Here is a 19,957-nt window from a genome sequence, read left to right on the forward strand (position 1 = left end):
ATTTGGCTAATGCTTCTAGGCCTTGATCACACTCATCTGAATACTTCAGGATATGGATGGAGGTAGGTTTGGTCTTCTGCATTGCTCCTCTGGATTTGTAGTTTGTTGGTCAATCTCACAGTCAAGAAAATTTCAGTTGCTTTGAAAACAGCAGCCCTTGCTTGGGTTTTTTAAAGTTTCAGTTTATTTCATGCAAGAATGATTTCAGTCTTATGATCAAAACAAGTAATGTACTGTAGTATAACATAAATTGTCATGACTTAAATAGATTTAGACTTGACAGACTGTGTAGTATTGTTCAAGTATAAAAGAATGAATGGCATTATGCCTATCGCAAGTGTGGCTGTCAACTGCAATCACTTCTGTAGCATGCTGGAAACAAGGACAATTCAAATCTTCAAATCACAAAGCATCTGCTTCTGTATTGCTTTTTTATTCTCCAATGTTTGCCACTGAACTTCTTTTATAACTGGCTTTTTTGATGTCGCCCTGTATCTTTGGTCATTTGCCTTGAAATATAATATATATCATTGTATAACCAGAATAAAAATCTCTATATAATTAGAATTACATTTACATAGTGCACAATCATGGGGGAAAATTCCTTGTAAAATCACAGCAGAATAAGCTGATAGAAGGACAAGCATCAGGACTGTCACTAGGATTAACAAGAAGGAGAGTTAGAACGCCTTCAGGAGCTCAGCATTTCAGTTTATAAACCCATGCAGAAGTGCCATTAATGGGAACAGCTTGTCTGAGAGTGAGCTTACAGGGCACATGGTGCTGTACATTCTTAAAACTGCAGTAAGCATCCAGAATTTTCAGCCCAGTGTTGCTAACTGGCAATAGTGCTAGCAGACACAAATGGGGGATGCGGTGAAGTAGACATCAGTCTCTGCTCAGGTATGCGTAGATGGGAGAAGCTGGTGCTGGCCTTACTTTAATGAGTGTCTTGTGCTTGGAAAGCAAAGCAACAACCATGCAGCTGCCACAGGCCTGCAGCCCAGCTCTTTGCTCAGTTCAAGTAGCTTTAGGAGAAGGGATTGGCTTCACTGATGTCTTCTGGAGCAGCAGCTGTTCCTTTGGTAATTAAAGTCATTCTCTGTCTGGCTTGTGCTGAGTCCACCAGCAGCTGAGGCTGGTTCCTGGCCAGGGGAGCAGAAGTGGAGCCCTGCTCCACAAGCATTGTATGCTGTGGGGAGAACAGCCACAAACTTACGCTTGGATGCTGACCTTCTGTATGGCATTTGAGTCAACATTACCTGAGGCATAATCCAATGAGAACAGCGGGATGGCTTTTTTGCTCTGTCCCGGTGCTCACATTGTCCAAGAGCGTCTCCCTCCCTGTGGCCCTATGCAAAACACTCAGTGCGTATCAGCTCCTACTGTAGGCACTGGAAGTCTGTGTTGTGAAGCAATTACACACGTCATTCCTCAAACTTTGGCATATGTTGTATCTTGGATAACATTGTGTTTTCTTCTTCAATAGGCCATTTACCAGGAAGTAGCCTTCCCTGCCCCAACCCGAGGAACAATCTCTATCCTCTCAATGTGATTACAGTCCATTTCATTCCATAATAAGTTTCTTTTATTATTCCCTCAGGCATGCAAATCAAATTTTACTCAGTACCAAAATCTTTGTTCTACAAAGAATGCTGGCATCGAGTGCTGAGAAAAAATAGCTCTGCTATTGAACACAGTCTGTGTTAATAGAACTCCACTATCTTTTTTACTTTGAAAGTAAACATCTGTCAAAGTTTATTTGCTCCGTCGGAAAGGCAGGAGCGTCTTAAGGGAAAGCACACAATAAAAGCAGATAGATTATTCAGCAATTATACCTTTCTCTGTCTAAATGTTTAATTAGATAAGCTGCCACAGAGACAGAGATTACTTTGGCATCCATCTGCCCCATTTATTGATCTTATGAATGCAAAGAAAGTCTTGGCAAATTTGATCACAGCAGCCACAGCAAAAGCAGGGAGCTGGCGATCTCAAACTAGACCAATCTCAAACAACTTTTCAGCCCAGCTGGGTGGCTCTTTTTGGTAGGACAGCTGCCAGTGGTTGATCCTGTGCTATCAGAGTTTGGGATGTACCAACTCAAGCGCAAATGTAAATATAATATTTGAAGCCACAGCATCTCTCACTCCTCTGTGGTTATTGCTCTTAAATGTGTTTTTATGCTTGATTTCAAAAACAGCTAAATAGCTATATGTGTCCATCACAATATTAGTTTGATTGCAGATATTTTAAATGCAATGGTAATACAGGTTTCTACTGCAGGCCTTGCTTCATGCTGGGCTCAGAAAAAGTATAGAAGAGAGGACATGATTTCCATCACACAGAGACTGCAAGCTCAGGCAGTGCATAATACATGGAGGAATAAAAAAAAGAGAATGAGGCAAATACAGTTGCAAAAATTACAGCTATATGAGAGTTTTACACTTGATATGTAAGTCCAGCTCAAGACCATAAAGGAGCAGGAATATTTAGACACTGGGCAGGAAAGATTTTGTTTCTAAATAACAGAACTGCCCAGTCCTGTGGTTACCGAGGGCTTTGCTGTGCAGAAAGAAAAGTGGTGCTTTGTACAGGTATTGTGTTTTCTAAAATTGCAGTCAATAAATATTTAAGTATAAAGGCACCTTTACCACTAAAGCTCACAAGATTAAATGTATTTATTTTTCACTACACTTCATAAGGACAATTTATGGATGATTTTAAGCCCACATGCAGCCCACCTAGTAGACTTGAGCTATGGTGTAAAAGTTAATAATTCAAGATAGCATTTGTATTGCCAAACGTAAGAGTCAAGTTCAAATTAAGAAATCTAAATTTAAATGTTTACCTGAGTGTCTAAGCTTCCATTACCAGCACAGTCAATGGAGATTTAGTCCACCCAGATCAGGATAGATTCGGATGCCTGTGAGTGATGAACTGAATCATGTCCTATGTGTTGGCACCCAAGACCTTATGATATTCTCTAAGTATTCTTGCTGAGCTCCATCTTCAGAAAAGCACACTTCACACATAGTCCTGTATATTATCTAGCAGCCCAATGTGGATATCTCAGATACTCGGGGCATCCCAAATGGAGAAGAGGAGTTTCTGGGGTATGGTTAGTATCCTTTCTTTATGAAAAGGTCAATAGGACCTGAGTAGTTAATATTTATCACTTTATGTCTAAATCCTGAAGTCAGTTAAAGCCAGTCAGTGTAGGAAGAATCCCAGTTATTACATGGCTAGTTTGCATAGCAGATTTTTCTCTTACACTGTTCTTTGGACATATTATTATTGGTTGTTATATCATTGGGAGACTCTGCTGGGTTTTGAAAATATAGTAAACAGAGCCTGTCCATTGCTTTTAAAAGAGATAAGAAATTATGAAAAGTAGAGGGGGACACCAAAGAGAGAAGAGACATCGAATAATGAGTTACAAGGTCTCACAATCCATTCTTTTCCCAGTTTACCAGTTTTAGATTGCTATTTAATGATTCTTTCAGTAGTGTTTTGGAATTTGGATCTTTTATTTTTGGATGCAGTTTTGAAGCCATTTGGTAAAGTGTTTTGTATAGGAAAAATAGAGGAAAATGAGGGAGACATTCACAATGAGAGAAGAAAGAATGTGATATACAGCTGGTTTCAGTTTTAGTTGCAGACTTGAATTCAGGCCATGAGCACTGATAAATTTGTTAACAAATCTCATCCTGTTTATGTAGTGTATCAAAACTACTCTCATTTGTAGCTTCCACTAGTTTTACTTCAATTGTACTTTGGGGTACATTTTGAATCAAAAAGTGGGATGTGCAGTTTGTGTGTTACTATTTCTATTTGCTTGACATGCCAAAATAGGATGCTGTTGTATTTCTAGCGTCCCATAATCTTTATCTGTATGTCTACAGCCACTACATAGGAATTTTAGAAAGATAATCCTTTCTTTGAACTACTCATCACAGTTGTATTCCTTCATGCCATTACCGGGCAAAACCAGTTATTCTTTAAATCAGGGAGATGGAGAGATTAATGCTTCTGCATCATCTGTTTTTGCAGATGTTACTGAAACACTTTACAAGAGGCAAATGTCATTGTAAATCAATATTTGTAATTGCAGGGCAGAATGATCTGTTACCAATGGCTGAGAAGCAGCTAAATTCAGACACAATTACAAAACCATAATATAGCAGACAAGCAAACGTGCCCTCTGAAATGAGTATATTACTTGCTGCAGATTCATTTTCTGTGTTGTAAGAAGAACACTACTGAAGTATTAGCCTGTGAATTTCTCTTTTTGTTCTCCCTATATAAACATACTCTACTACATTCATCTTCTTGAACCATATCATCCTCATCTGGACACCAATACTGAATGTACGTAATACCCCCAAACCAATTTCTTTTCTGTGTGTCTCTGTTCTTGACCTCAACTTCCTCCACCAACTTTATTATTGCAGTATTTGTGCCTTGTCCCCTGCCCCCAACCCCATGGATGTTGCGATTTCAATCACTGGAATTCTACTGCTGGATAAAAAGTAAGCAAGTTCATAAGCCCTAAGCCTTTAACAACACAGAAGACAAACCATCAAATATGCATCACTCACAGGCGCAAGACTTTCTGGTTCCAATTACCTGTAGTGGTTGCTATAACAATACTTCTATAGATATACTCAGAGAGTCACATTCTGGGGAGGTACAGAATTTCTTTGTCCAAAAATGCTAAGTATTCATGAGCAATAGCTTCTATAAGAGCAGCAAAACACTTCAGAGTGAACCATCAGGTTCAATGACATGTTAAATGCCAGACAGAAGTACCAAGAAAAAATATATGAATTTTAATGATCTGTTTTCTTGTATTGGGCATCTGAAGACAACGAGTTCAACAAAACAAAATGCTTGCTTGCTTCGGGGGCTGCCTGCAAAATGGTCTTTAAAAAGCTGCTTGGAAAAAAAAAAAATTTTTTTTAGCTAGAGAAACTAATTTACCAAAATATTATGTAATTGTCAGAAAGTTGTGATTCTTTCATGAGCTCATTCAAAATTCTTCTCTACTTCAATTCACATGATTCAGAATGTATTTATGTATTTTGATATGAATTATGGCCAACTGCCACTGTGTTCTCACTGCTGTTGTAGCTCAGGATTTTTTCAATATGCATAAGAAGGGAAAGAATGAAGAGCTCTGATTTCAGCCTTGTTCAGGTTAAAGCAAGCTCAGAACATTTAATTTCAAATTATTTTCTGCAAAAATCAAAGCAATCTTTCAATTTGAAGTGTTTGTTACATGTGACCATTTTATTTTAACATGAGGAGAAAGGCTTTGACTCTTCATCTCTGTGGTAAATGCCAACAGTTTAAAATTTTTTTCTTTCTTGGAAACAGTTTGTCATACTTCCTCTAAAATTAATTTTAAAACTCTTTAAGTCAATGTATTTAGTTTGAATTTCAGCTTTATTTTCATTTTTACCTCGCTCTATATAATTTTAAAAATAAGTTATTGTAAATTTATTATATGATAATAAATATATTTTTAAGCAATAAAAATATATCTCTACTGTTTCATCATTACTACCCAGACTCTAATGGATTGTCAGTTTCTGAATCAGTAACTACCAATGCAGCTGAGATATGGAGATGACAAAGTAAAATGCAAGTGAAATTAAAAAAAACCTAAATGCAACTTCTGAAATTTATTACATTTAAAACCTGAAAATGAAGACATTCTACTTAGTTATTTTTAACATACTTCTGTCAAAATCTAGTGTAATAGACAATGTCTCAACTGTTAGAGCTGTTACCAAACTCCTGATCTCTATTAATTCTCACTGGGGTGACTGGAGGTTGGGAGAGTATTCTGGGAGAGACACTCTATTTTTGCAGTGCTTCTATGACCTTTCCTTATATTCTCTATAGATATCTACTGTTAGCAGCTGCTGGAAGCAGGATGGTGAGGAAAATGGATCTTCTTTGTTTTTCAATCTGATACAGTGTCTCTCATGGTCTTAGGTTAGCTAGCAGCAGCAGACATCGTTGAGATTTAACAACTGAGCAATGAAAACAGATTATTAAGATGAAGAAAAAATATTATTAGTTCATGTGTGGTATTTGAAGCAGACTTTGAACAGAGCATCACATTGTATCCATGTCTCTGCAGAAAGCTTTATTTTCTTTCTAGGGCCCATTTGCTTTGGTAGGTAATGCACTCTTTTATGTGGTCAGAGAGATCTGTTTTCAGGCTGTGTAAGTCAGGTTTGTTGGTTGTCTTGGGTCAGCTTGACATGTGAGAAATCACTTTGCCTGCTCTTGGTGCAGCAGACGCGTGTAGACACACACACAGAGCATCTAGAAACAGTGTGTCTGCACTCATGACTATGAGCCATGGCCTGGTTTATGGCCCTATGGGTGAGGGACACAACACAGCTCTTGCTCAAAGAGCTAAACCTTCTTCCAAAACAAGGCACCTTGTCGCTGCCTTGTGGCATCCCCACCTACTCCTGAACCAGCATCTGAGAGAGAGCCTGGAACTAGTCAAAATCACCCATGGAGTGTGTTTACAGCCAGAAGATAGCTCAGCCTCACATGGACACAGCCTTGAGATCCAACTTTTCCTTTCCTGAGTTTTGCTTTTTTTTAATCCAGCAGAAGTCTCAGGTAGCAAGGGGTGGAAAGGAACAGAAAAGGAGGAACAAATCCCCCTCTGGGGCTGAATGTCTCTCCAGTTTCTTCCTGGAAGATTTCTTGCCTAGCTTTCCAGATCTTTCCAGAGAACCACTTTCCTCTTTTATTGCCTAAATGCAGCCATCTGAGCCACCATTTCTGGACAACCAGGTATGTCAGCATGGTAGCTTCATAATCCTTCAAAGGACTCAAAACCACAACACAGAGGAGGTGTATAGTTGCTTTAGCATTTAGTGCCGCTGAAGAAAATATCTCAGATTTCTGAGACAGTTTCATGGTGCTCACAGATGTGACGCAGGAGCTATGAGTGACCAGCATCCACCCAGAGCAGCAGCTCTCAGGCAGGCTGTCCTATGATACCTCAAACGTCCAAGGGGCAGAGCAAAACTCAATAGCTGTTTCTCCTGATTTAACGCTCTCATGCTTTGTGCTTGTCTCATTGGGAGCTACACCTTGATTTTATTTCTTTGCTTATACCCAGTCTTGTGGAACACTTATTCAAACACTTTAAGTCCATACATCTGACTAATCTTATTGATTTCTCTGAACTGCAGGAGGGCAAGAGAGGGGTCAGTTTTGCTGTGTGCTACCCATCCAGAGTAACTCAGGAATCTGGTAAAGCTAAGCATATTCTGCATTTGCAGCATCACAGTTTTAAACCAAATTCTCCTGGGAAAAGAAGGAGGACAGGAACTTCAAAGGTGCCATTAAAATATACCTTCTTATGTTAAATGAGTATTTTTTAAAATTCTCCTTCCAGCATCTTTATATTGTGCAGTGCCCCACAAGCTTTGTGGTATTATTAGTGTCATAAAGATTCATGGAAGGACACACAAATCATTGTGTGGGTTATTTGTTTAGGTTCCCTCCATAGTTAATGCTAAAGAAGAGAGTCAAGATCAGAGAGAGAACCAATTACCCTGTTACCTGACATCAACCTTAAAGTGTGGTGAACTGTGCTTTCAACTGTACTTGTTTCCCGTTGACCCCAAAGTGAGTCAGGACAAGATTAGATTAATATAGAGTACAAAAGTTGCTTTTAGACAGCTAAAATTAGGCAACAGAAATCCCACATTAGTGTACCAGAGGACAGATAACAAGCAGGATAACCTTTATGTCTCCACTGAAAGACAGTGAACCTAAATTTTGTGCTGGGCCATGGAGAAGAGGTTGAGATGCTACCACACAGGCTTTCAGTGTGCAATGGTGCACTGGCTCCTACAGTCTGTGCAGTGAGACAGCCACATTTCTCGTTCTTGTATTGTAATGCCATTGTGACAAGAGAAAAAGGTGACTTTTGCTGAAGTCCCAGATCTCCTTGAGAGAAATTACGATAAAATTTTGTGTGGATTCCCTGGCAAGTAGGGCTAAAACTAATCACCTGTGTGTAAGGAAAACACATGATTTGCAACAGGATTGCACAAATGTCAGAATCCACATATCAAGATGCAGCAGTCCAAGGAAGTTCTTTGCTTCCATAAATGTTTGTGCCTCTGAGACTTGGGGACTAGTGTTTTAGAGTGGGTTCGAAGATTCCTGGGGAAAGAATGGCATGCACACACAGGCTATCTAGCAGCACAAAAGACATTGTTAACTACACTACAAGTGTTCAGCAAAGCAATAGTCTTGCCAGCCCGAGGACTGTGAGGAAGATGGTCCATCCGTACAATCTTGTGCCGTCTTGCGCTGCGAGCTCAGCCCAGCGGTCGGTAGGTGCCAGCTTTACGTGGGTGTCCCCACGGAGGCAACGGTGACCTCGCTGTACACCTGCCCGCCCCTCTTCAGGAAATCCCGGTATTTATATGGCAGAGGAAATGGGTTTCGACACACGTGGCCAGCGAGTGCCGAAAACACTCCTCGGTTGGAACAAAAGGAGCCTATGGCGCATGCGCCTGCTGGCCAGGCGTGCTGCACGCGACATAGTCATCCTGTCTGTTGGTTCATGGGCTTTGTTCATGTGGCATATTACCATAATCCAGGAGTCATGTATCATCTATGCTTAAGCCAATAACAGGATGCTCGCAAAGCAAGCAAAATTGAGAGCTGTACCTTGTATCTTCACAGCTGCACATCCTCCCTAGCATTTCTCAGGTCTCTATCTCTATGGTCAGCATTTCAAAAAATAAATTGTCTGTCTCTTGTGCTAACTGCATTCCTCAGCTATCTACTTCTCACACAGTGTCCATCCATGGACCAAAATTCCATCTTTTAACCCTTCTGTACACAACTAGACAAAGCCAAAGAAAAAATCTTGACTATACTTGCTGGATTCAATAATATAGTTCAGTAAAATGGAATTTAACTTGAAATCTGAACAAAGCAGTGTGTGAGAGAGGGAGGAAATGCTTAGTCTATGTTGGACTGCCTCTTAAATATCTTAAAAAATGGGATTTTCCTTTGTCTATCTCACCATAGTCCTATTAGCTGAAAAGGTTGTGAAGCCTGGACATTGGCTCCCAGCTGCCCAGAAGGGAATAAACTCATACAAGCTGTACCAGATAAAGCGGAAATCTCTGTAAACACACAAAGATCCCACATTCCTTTAATAAGCTGTAATAACATTCTTAAATGGGTCAGTTGTCCCAGAAAAGTTCAAGGCTTTCACAACACTTCACACAAAGATCTCATAGAGTACAGAAATGTGAGTATTTCCACAGCTCCCTTTCCTAAACAGGATACACACCCCTACCCAAAAAAGAAAAAAAACCCCAAAACATACAAAACCCACCTGGGATTGGAGAAATGAAGTAATTTTTACAGGGCTGTACACAAGGACATAGTAAAAGAAAAAAAGAGAGGGGATCCCCATGCAGTTGGCAACCAACTGAACTAGAGATTTGAATGTACTGGTTTATACAATATTTTAAAATACCTGGAAATATATACAAATATATATATACACAAAGTTAATCTTCTTAAAGAAATAGTTATTGGCATAAGAGAGAACTATGCCATTTTAGCTTTGAAATGTAATCTTTTAAAAACTAAACTTCCTGGGGAAATTCATGCTCTTTCTGAATGTGTATAATTAAAAAAGACACAATTATGATAACAGTTTATTCAAACACATAACATTTCCTCTGCAGAGGAAAGCCAGTAGCATTTTTGGCAAAGGACACCTCTGCTGAGGGCAGAGGTGGTCTGACTCCCTGTGAGAGCAGAAGAGACTGGCATTTTGACCAAACATCATTTTATGTGAGGGTATCCTGCAAAAGAAAGTAAATTGTCAGCCACTTCTAGGGAAGTAATGTTCAAATGCAGACAAAAGAGGTCAAAAACTGGCCATTAATCCCATTAGAAAAACAAAACACATTTCTCAGGAAATCCCTTTCTCAACAACTCTATTCAGGAAAGAAGCCAAGAAAGGGGAATCTCCAGAGATGCTGAAAAGACAAAAGGAATAGGGAGGGAAGGAGGAAGAGGCTGGTAGGAGGGGGATAGAAAGATCAATGTGAGGTGGTGGATGGAAAAGAGAGGAGTCTCTTTATGTGTCTGGCATTCTGACAAGCTCCCCATTGAGCAGGAGTCAGGGAAATTTGATAGGAACTGGTTTTAAGAGGAAAACAGATCTGCATCAGCTTTTCCAGAATACAGTGACTCAGCCTGAGCATTTCTGCAAATCCAAAGTGTCCAAAGTTAAGCATAAACTCACAAAGATGCAAAGGCAGTACTCCATACCTTTGAATCTTTGGGTAATTTGTACGGTGATGTTTCTTTATGTTTGTGGCACCTAAAGGCAAATTTGTCTTGAGGTTTCTTTTTCTAAAGTGTTTATTGCTCATGTATAAAGGTTTCACTATTAAAAATAAAATAAGTCTCTACATTAAAAATGGCATTAAATTAGAATTAAATTTTGGGAGTACACTTTAATAACTGCAGATATTCTGGGAGAATTGCAATTACCTTATAACAAGTACTGAAAATCAAGCGAATGCAGAATCATAATTAAACCTAAAATAAACACAGTTTAGAAACAGAATTGTGTGGTTTAGCTATCTCAACAGCCCTAATTCAGCCCTAGGAGAGTACTTGGAAGAAGCAGTATAAAAATTGCAGTGATCCTGGTGCTAAAGAAGTTGTCATGTTTGTTATATACGGGCTACTGTAATAAGCTGAATCATCCCATTATGGTTCCTGTCATGATGGGGGAGAGCAAGGATTTTTAGAGCAAGTCCCTGGTCCCACTCCCAAAAAGATACTGAAATACAGATCTTTAATCAAGTGCTTATCCAGTATTAAGGGATGGGAATTTTCTGTTTCTGTTGTTCATGTGGCCAACAATATTATGGCTGTTTCAGTTTGTACATTCCCTTTCACAGGCACGTCAAGTTCCTCGCTGCAGAGACTCCAGGACAGCTCTCTTGCAATGATAAAACAGCTTTTGTGTAAAGTGTATGTGCATGACTGTAATTACAGGTGGTATTTGCACAAAGAAGCCTGGCTAAGACAACCTGAACTATACTTTCTTAACTTCTGAATGCTTGACTTAGCAGCTTTCAAAATGCTCTTTTGGCAGAGCAGTTATTTGCATGTATCCATGCAGAACATTGCCAGAAACAAGCATTTTTTTGAAGCAGAGGTTAGGTAGCTAAGTAATTTCTTCATGATTTTTTTTTGTTGTTGTTGTTGATCAATATTTCAGCTGGATATTAGGCATACAGCATATGTGGTATTATTCCAATAGTTATATTTATCAGCAAGAATTGAGTTTTACCAGAGTAACAAGACTTTTTGTTTGTCAGGACATTGAGTGAAGGGTCAGGTGTGGGAACAGATGTGAACCAAGAACAGGATTGAGGTGGAACCTGTTCAGAAACTTCTCACCTTGGACTCACTCTTCTTTAAACCAGACAAAGTGTCTGAAGATCAGTTTCTTTCCTGTTTTCTTAAGCATCAGAGAAAGATACTGAATCATTGACCCTGCAGACTGAATTCTTTCAGAGTATCCACAAAGTTAGTGGAGGGAAGTCATTACCAGAAAGGGAAAATAGCCTAATCTTGATTAGTAGTTAAGGATTTTGGCGACAATGATGCAAGCACCTCTTCCATCCTTGGCCTGAAAGCTTATGTTAGCCCTGAGCCTCTTCTGTCTCATCTCCTGTCTGTAAACTGGAGCGACAGCACTTCCTCACCTTGCTGGCAAGTAAGGAGGTAAGGCATTAAGACGATGCTGTAGGGAAGAACTGTGGTTTGGGCATCTGTATATTTGATGGAAGGAAGACTGAGCAATTAAACTTGCTCTAGACTACTTGCAAAAATCCTTTTTGTATCTGAAAATACCATGAATAGGTGTTTCTCTGAGGAAAACCAAATACAGGTGTGTTTGGTGGCTCTTCTTGGATAATGCTGGAAAGCCACTGGACACCACTGGAAGTGGCCAGTATCTTTCGGCAGGTGGAAAAGACTGAACTCTTTGTGGTGTCCTCTTCTCCCTCCCTTGTCCCTGAACACGTATGGGACAAGTTACTCATTGCCTTTGAGAGCTGTTGTCACTGGAGTAAATTTTCTAATTTCTGAGACTCTCGGGCAGTAGTTACTTTTTTTCCCTTGCAATGAAATACAGGATGGACAGCTCCAAGGCCATCATGAGAGAAGTGCCGGGGGCTTCTGGTTCAGAAGGAAGGACTGTGGGGGCTTGTATTTCTTCTGCTTCATGCACTCTCTCCTCTACCCATATTAGACCATATTCTTACAATTTGGGAAATGTAAAGAACTAAAAATTTGCTGATAATGCTAAGATACTTAGGGTAGTAAAGGAAAAGTCCTGTGCTATGTCCCCTGTGTAGCTCTGTCAGAACTTGGTGACGGGCAGGTGAAACTTAGTGGAGGTAAATATAAAGTGACACTTGAGATAGATAGACATCGATCCAACTTGCATGTATAACATGACAGCCTCTGAGCTGAACTTTACCGTTCAGGGGTGAGAGCTTGGGGTTGTGACAGTATGACAGTGAAAACTTGGTACACTTTAGCTGTGAAGAAAGAATGTGAAATGTTAGCAATTGTTTAAAAAGAGGTAGAGAATGAAGGAAAGAATATTACTATGCTACTGTGTAAATCCATATTTTGCCCACTCTTCAAATGCTATGTACAGTTCTGTATTCCCATCTTGCAAGGGTTATATAAGGCTGGGAAAGATTCAGAGAAGCATGTCAGGCGCAATCAATGTGAGAAACTGCTGCTGTACCAGGAGTGACTAACCTGAAAATCTTCAGTCTGGACAAGAGACAACTTAGGATAACTGCAGGGTGAGGGAAAAAGAAGGTGAGATAGAGCTGAAGTCTGTAAAAGTTGTTGTTGGCATGGAAATGTTTGGTAGGATAGATTATTTACATCCTCTTTCAGTAAAAGAACTATGGATATTGAATTAAACTGAAAGGAAGGAGACTAAGAAGAAATTTTTTTTTTTTTTTCACACCACATGTAGTCAGTCTATGGACCTCCTTCTGCAAGATATAGCAGATGACAAGGTTTCCCAAGGAAACACTAGACAAGTTAATGAAGGACAAAGCTATTGAGCATTCATAAATTGTTAGAAATGATGTTGCAAAAGACAAGATAAAAGAAAAAGAAATGAAAAAACAAGGAAAATGGAAGAAATTCTCTAATAAACAGCTATAAAAATATCTTTTTAAAAAAATGAATTTCTTGAAGAGAGATTTTTTTTAAATATCTTTGTGAACTGCCCTTACCATTACACTTAGGAATAGTAATATAGCTTTTATAATGAATTCATTGACAGGTCATTAATATCTTTGCCTTTAGTCAATCTAACCTTGCTTCCAGGCAAGATAGCCATTTTTGTTAATACAAAGACACAAGCTGCTGCAACGGTGGTGGTGTAAAGGAGCTGTCTCCTTAGTGGACCAAACCATATGGTTGCACTACTGTAATTGCATAGGCAAAATGAGCAGTCATATGGGGCAGCAGAAATGAGAAGTAACAGAAGTTGAAGAGATAGCAGCCAGGTAAGACAAGATTGATAAGACGATAAAACAGTATTTTTTTAAATTTGCCATGGATGGTGAAAAGCTTTGCTCTTGGAGTTAACCTGTAACACAGTCAGGTAAGTTCTTTAGCCAAGACTAAGTGCAGAATAATGATGGGATTTTGTGGATTTCAAAAGGCAGCTGTTCCCATTTCTTTGCTACCACTGCAATTATTTGAGATTGCAAACAGATGGAAAGGTAGTCTGTATAACAACAGGGGAGGCATCCATGAAAACACACATTTCTTAATACATGACCATGGCTTAAAGAAAAAAACTATAAGGGTTGATGGGCTGCCACTATCCAGTTTCCATCAGAACAGTATAAGCAAAAAGAAAAAACAATTCACCCTGACAAGAAAAACTAAGGTTACAATGTAAACAGTCTCTTTGGTCACCTGTAGCCTCACTCATCTTCATACCTCTGCCTGCGTGACAGGACCAGATTCTCTTCAAGCCCACAAGATGCTCTGTCTGGAGGCCTTGGATGCAATCTCAGTTTCAGGGTGTACCTTGTACAAATGCCTTTGATGAGATCAGATATTTGGCAAGTCACTTGAAAAATACCTGAAAGACTGCAGAGAGTTTAGCACTCCACTTCCATCTAAAAGTTCTGCTAATACAGGGGTCAGTAGCTAATATTGCTGCAGAATTGATAGGAATTATATTAAACTGGGATTAAACTAGACAACTTTTGCTTCTCCGGGCAGTTTCCCTAAATCTCCATGTAAGTTCAGCAGAACCACAGCGTGATCACAGAGTGTCACTTGGCCCAGAACAGCAATTTCTGGACATGCTGCACTGAAATCTATTGTGTCCAGTGTGCCAAGTAAAGGACTTGAGAGAAGTGTCTTGTACCTCCACAATGTCAAAGCTGCTGGAAACTTTTTTGCTGAGCCGCAAAGTCCTCCAACTTTCCCTTTGAGTTTGGCAGTGGTGCATCACCCCACATCCCTCCATCTGTAGTGCCATGGCATTGGCCTTGTGCTTAACATGACTTTTGCCATACAAAAGACAAGTCAACAGAGCAAGTGCATAAGGTAAGAATGAATTCCCCCTACTCTCATCACTTCTCTCATCCACCTTTCGCAAGATGAAGGATTTTTTCCTATCCATGAGATATGGAAGAATACAGCAGGCAAAGGTTAATAGCAACAGCTCTGTCTGTGTTCCACAGAGTGGCCATGCTCCTGACATGACTAAGGCAGAAGCCCATGTGTAGGGTTGCTTTCAGAAACCATGAAGTACCCTTTGGGGCTTCTAGACCTTTACCCATGAGCTGCCTCTGTGGCCCAAGGAGTTTCAGTCTTGGAGGAGCCACCCCACATACTTGGCTGCAACATCCTCCAAACCTTACAGTGACTTTCCTTGGATCATATTCCCAGCCAGTGGCCCCACAGTCACCAGAGGAACATCTTGGCATCCTCACTTGTGTGCTGCAGCATGATCTATGTATGAAAAGGGCATAATAACAGTTGGGCTTTGAACTCAAGCCAACAAAAGATGATGTCACAATGATTTTGGGGCTAGGCACTCACTGTTCTTATTTCATTCACAAAACATTCTGAGATCAAAAGATGAAAAATAAAGGCTAAAAATTACCAGCGGGGGTATGAAAGGGATGGGTGGTTTTTGTCTGAAGAGCATTGACTAAAGCATATCATTATAAGATTATGTTTATTTTACAGGTAAAAACATAGACAAGAAGAGCTACCTTAAAGACTTTTTGACAGAATAATTCATTATGATCTTATACAGTGTGAAACAATACCTCTTCCAGTGACAAATCAAAACCTGGGACTAGAACATTTCAGGGGGTGGTGCTTCACCAGCTGAATGCTGTAAAAGCATAATGGAGAGGGAGCAAAGTTTTTAGAACTAACCCTGTGTTTTAGGAGCCTAAGTCCCCTTTTCAGAAGGAGCAAGTACTTAGAAGACAGGTGTTCAGGAAACTGCTCTGAAAATGAGGTCTCAGTTTCTAAGTCATTTAGGAGATCTGTTGAAAATATTCACTGAGGGTCTGGACTGAAAATATTCACTGAGAGTCTCCCTCATCATGTGGAGAGAGAGGACATACTTTGTTCCCTTTCTTATGGAACAGAGAAAAGACAAATCTGCCCATGTTACTGTGAATACAAAGCTTTCTGCCTTGGTCCAGTTCTGGATCACGTGATCGAGGCATTGGTGTTCACCCCGCACACACCCCATTGCTATCCTTTAACCTTAATCAAGCTACATTTTTACACAAGTATGAGGGGGAGGAAATAGAGTATTCCCCTTTGGAATTACTGATTTCTTCAGCAGCATTATCCTGGGAAATAAAATGTATGCGCTTCAGTAATATCAAAGGCAGCAACTAACAAATGTACTTCTTATTCAGTCTGTGAGTCTGGAAATTCATCGGGCACAGGGTGAAATGTGGTCACTTCCATCAACGTGTATTGTCTATTCTGGGAACAGAATTTTGGATGTGAACCAAAACTTTCTTGAGGGAGATAAGCTTGTTATTCAGACAGTAGAACATTACCGTTAACACCTGATGAAGCATTAAAGAACCATAAAAATTCTGCTACCTGGGAAAGATTACTTAGCAAGAAGCTGCCTGCTCTTTGGCAAGCAAGTGTGTAGCAGGTGAACTTAATCTCTTAGCTTTCAATGCAAAAGTGGATTTACACAGTCATCTTCTGGCTCACAGAAAAGCAGAACCACCCAGTCAACTGCAGACATGAAAAGACAGATTCTGCTTCTGTTCACACTGAAATACCCCAGTTTATAGGAATTCTTGCCCCACCTATGGATTGCAAGTACAAAGGAACTTAAATGCAAATTAAGTGTCATTTATGTTTGCTTTCAGAGCTTGTCAGACACAGCTTTTTTGTAAATTTGCCTATTTGTTTCATCCTGTTGAGTAATAAGAATGATTTGTTTCCCCTTCTTGCAATGGCACCACTTGCTGCGCACCCCAGCATGCTTCTGTCTGTCCTGTATTGCTCCCACCAAGTCCATGCCTCTGTTAATCACACCTGAGGGGATGGTGCATGCCCAGGTCTCATCCCAGCATGTATCAGGAACTCAGCAGATCGGGTAAAGTGGGTGCCTTGCTGAAAATCCAGACCTATGCAAATGCTGAAACCTGTACATGGGTCTTGTTAGGACTAAGCTCTAACATAGACGCACTGTGGACACTGCTAAACTAGAGCCTGATGGGATATCAAGGCTTAAGCTTTTGGCCTTGTATATACTCAAGCTCTTTGAAGTTCCCAGTTTAGTCTAAAATGGCAGATGTTCCATTAGGGACTGGTTATGTAAGATAAAAAGGAGTGCTGAGGGATGCTGACCAACCTCATTAACAGACTCTGCTGAGCCACAGGCTTACATTTTTTTCAAAGTGAATAAAAGTGAATAGTAATGCTGACTAATGCTGAGTTACTGTTTTTGTATGTTCAGTTTAAAAAAATCTTAAACCATTTTAAAGTGACTAGATTACTTTTTTTTTTTCTTATGTTCTGAAATGAGGCTTCAAATGAGAATGAAAATTAACAGCCAACCCTAGAAAATCTAGGTCATTGGTCCTGAAGTGAGATTAACATGGAGTTATGGTTTTGTTCAAGTGCATACATCCCTGAGTCAAACTGAACCCAAACATGGTTAGCGCCTGGACAGATTTACAACTGAGATTTACAATCTCACTTTGTAAAGTGAGATCAAGTGTCCACCACCCTGCTTTGAGAAGATGGGTGATTAAGATACTGGATTAAGATGGATGATTGAATTTCAGGGGATGACTCTGCATATGTGATAACAGGCAGGAACAGTACAGACGTCTCAGGAAATCAAGACTCTGTGCCTGTTATCCCCATCTGTCAATAAAAGTGACATGCTACCTTTCACATGCCCTGTTTACACAGTAAACCATTCACGGCTGTGCAGAGACCGAGTCTCATTATGCATAACTAATGTAATAGTTTCCAGACTCATTTGGGACCTCCAGGCAGAGTGGTAATCCAAATAATGCTACGTTGTTTTGTGTGGGGGTGAATGATTCAACAGTGTAGGAGGCTGAGAAGAATCAGCCCTACATAAGAGCTTCAGGGCAAACATTAAGCAAGGAGGTCCTGGCACATCCATGTGTCCTTTACCTGTCCCATGTTGGTGTTCATCAAATGGGCAAGTTTGCCCATGCACTTCACTAATATCTTCTTTTATCCTCATGTTTCCCAATTAACATTTTGGGTGATTTCATGCTTCTGTAATCTCATTTAACTAACTTTATGTGGCATGAATATTTGCACACATAAAAAAGTCGTATTTTTGCTGTTTGCCGGTTGTGTTCTAAACCACAGACTAATGTACATGGGTTGAGGAGAAGAAAAAGGGATCTGAAATGAAGGAGAAATGATACCCAAACCCCAACTAGCTCCATTATGTTGTTTGAGAATAATGGACAAGAAAGGAGCTGAGAGAACATATCTGTCAGTAAATAGAGACTAGATTTAGATTATAATAATGAAGTCCTGGAGTGTACTTCATGGCACACCAGCAGGTCAGCAGTCTCATGAGTTGGCTTCAGTGGAGTTTTTCATATGATTGACGTTTATCCATTGTTTGCAATGTCAGAAAGGGCTTTTTGGTCATAGGTAGTGAACATGATAGTATGGAAATGACTTATTGCCTTACATCAAATGATTTTCCCTATTTGATAGTGGAAGTGCCCACCCACCAAATGTAGGAAAGACAGCAGCACAGGGTGGTGGCAGGTGAATAAGCTTGTGGCAAGGGAAAAGTTGTGATAACTGCAAGAGATGAAGACTAAATAATGGCTGCTTATCCAGTCCTTTCTACTGAATTTCTTCTGCTGTTTGGAGGGGGAAGAAAGGAGAATATGGCTTTATAGAATTGGTCCACCTGGTTTCATGGACAGTGCATTGTATCCATTTTATTTATCCATTGTATCCAATTTTATTTATTGGTTTAGGAGTAGCCGTTGTGTGTGATTATCCTCTGAATGCAGAAGTGCTGATCCAGCTCTGGTAGGGCTTTGAGTAAATTTGAAGCAGTTTGGAACAAAGTAAGAAGGGAGCAAAATAGTCTAGAAGAATACTTGTAGGTTCAAAAGTTGTTTAAGGCCAGAAAACAATAAAGAATGGTATGCTAGGGGAAAGATCCTCAAAGGAGAACTACTACAATTAACAAAGGAAAGTAAGATTTATGGTGGTACGTCTGCATTGAATCACAAGAAATGACAAGTATCTAGAAAAAGAAAATTACTGTCTAGTGTACTTTAATATACATTTCATGGTTTGGGGTTTGGGGGCTCTTGGATTTGTAGGTAGGGGGAGGCGTTATTTGCTTGCTTAGGTTTTTTTAGCAACCTGATGCAGTTCATTCATGCCATGGACCTACTTCTCTATCCAGTGCTATCTCTGGAAGCAAACACCTACATTACTAGTCACTCTGGGCAATATGTATTCCATATTCTCATCTTCTTTTTGTTTAATTCAAGGATGCCTATCTTGTTTCTACTGAACCTAAGCAGGGAAAACTCAGAGATGTACTTCTGTGACTTTATACCCTGATAAACTTCATAAATATAGTGTCCATAAGAGCCCTCAAACTTCATCCAAAGTAAAACTGGATGTGGTCCAAGGGTGGGCCTGGGGGCCAGAAGTTCTTGCGTTTCAGTCCTAGCTCTTCAGATGATTCCTTCCATGACTTTGGGTGAGTCACAAAAGTTGCTTACGTTCCCACCTGTACATGGGGAAATTTATTCTTGCCCTACTGCTTTGTAGTTTGTTTCTGATTATAGAATTAGTAACTGGGCCTTAGGTACTTTATTTGGCATTGTGTATCAGAATTGAATAGCTGTGGATACAGTACAATCCTAATCAATAAAAAGTATTTGCTCTCAAAGCTGATTTTTATTATTTTTATATTACATTTAATTTTATATCTAGCCAATTAACATTTCTTAAAGATGAATTGGGACCCTTTTTCAGGACCTGTCTTTCTCAAGTTTGAACTCTTGTTTTAGAGACATATTTGAAGCAGGAACATATTGACATTTTACCTTTTAAATCAAATGAACGCTTGTTAAACTGTTCTCTTCTCATTTTTCAATTCATGGTGTAATGTGTGGAGAGGCGACACATAAGGAGACAGAGCACAAGGAACGTACATTTGTTCATCTGCAATTTTCCTGTGAACTTCATGGATGGTCCAGTAACATGGGTGTTTTTTTAAAGCTAAGCCAGCATTGCAGGTGCTGACAGATCAGAAACCTGCTGTATGCCTTATAAA

The sequence above is a fragment of the Pelecanus crispus genome, chromosome 2 (genome assembly GCF_030463565.1).
Source record: "Pelecanus crispus isolate bPelCri1 chromosome 2, bPelCri1.pri, whole genome shotgun sequence".
NCBI classification, from domain to species: Eukaryota; Metazoa; Chordata; class Aves; order Pelecaniformes; family Pelecanidae; genus Pelecanus; species Pelecanus crispus.